The following is a 1294-nucleotide window of genomic DNA, read 5'->3' as shown; positions in this document are numbered from 1 at the left end:
GGGCATCAAGGGCTAATGCAGACATGCTAGGATTGGTGTCACCTTCACGACCACCGCAGCTTTGACTCAACTCAGGCACTCGCTGGTTAATTTATGTCACACATCAGTTATTGTCCAGAGCAGCAGGAGGGAAACACATTCTGCAGTTGAGCAATGTTTTCATCTGAAAACAATAGGCAGAACCACAGATATGCCCGGCTGTTTTTAAGGGCTCGGAGAAAAGGAGGGCAATGAACCTCCAGGGGTGTTTTTATGAAGGAACTGAAAGAGCGACGCAAGAAAACATGCATGTTGGGAAAGACAAAAAACATGCTAACACATTTTTCTTTTTCTGCATGCACAGAAAACAGTAGGACAGGAGTGGTGAGCAGGATACACAAGATTTGTTTGTATTTAAACCCAGGAGCACGTTTCATAAGAGCTGAGCAAAACCAAAGTGCTCATGCAATCTCCTTATTCATCACTTTTACGGGAGGAAAGTGGAACGAAGTGCAGGAGTTTCAATGCGGGGGGGGCTCTGTATGGCTCTGTGATGGCTGCTGGCCTCAGCAGACAGAGAGAATGGCCCACAAACGCACAGCTGTTTCTAATCGGTAACTCAGCACCGATGGCTGACCTACATTCTGGTGCTTGCATGTCTTTGAACCCGTGGCCCTGCCAGACTCAGCCATGGGGGAAGGTACAGGGAATGAGGGAGAAAAACAAGAGGGAGGAGAGGCTGGAGTCAAGAGGGGTAGAAGAAACAACAGGGAAAAAGGATGAGAAGAGAAAGACAGAAAGAAGAAAGAAACAACAGATTTTTGTTTCTATGTTATAATGGATTGCGCAGGTATAGGTTCAACACAGGTTGCATGGCGTGCATGCATGTTTAATGTCAGAGAGCCAGAGCCCTGTGTATGCTTGCAAATGTTTCCACATCCCCAAAGTACAGCTGTGCACACCTAAAAAAGAAAAAAAGGGGAAAAAAGAACTCATAAAAACCTTCTGACTATCAATTTTCTGGCCGTCTGGATGGACTTGTTACGCTCGGAAAATCCTAATTTTTCAAAATTGCATTTCTTTGTCAACACCCTGCTGTCTATGAAACTTTCATAAAGTTCTGCTGTCTGCATCTGAATGAGTGCACTCTTTCATTAAGGCTGGAGTGCATCTAGCTAGCATTCCTTGCATGCAGAGGAGGGGTACACCCGAGTGCCAGGGGTCCCCTGGTAATGACTCATGGCAAAGATCCCTATCCACTCCCACTTGCAAATGGGACGCTTCCCTAGGTCACGAAGAGAGAGAGAGAGAGAGA

This window comes from Morone saxatilis, unplaced genomic scaffold (genome assembly GCF_004916995.1).
Source record: "Morone saxatilis isolate NCDOM2014 unplaced genomic scaffold, NCSU_SB_2.0 Contig17, whole genome shotgun sequence".
NCBI lineage: Eukaryota > Metazoa > Chordata > Actinopteri > Moronidae > Morone > Morone saxatilis.
Note: the sequence above shows the minus strand (reverse complement) of the source record.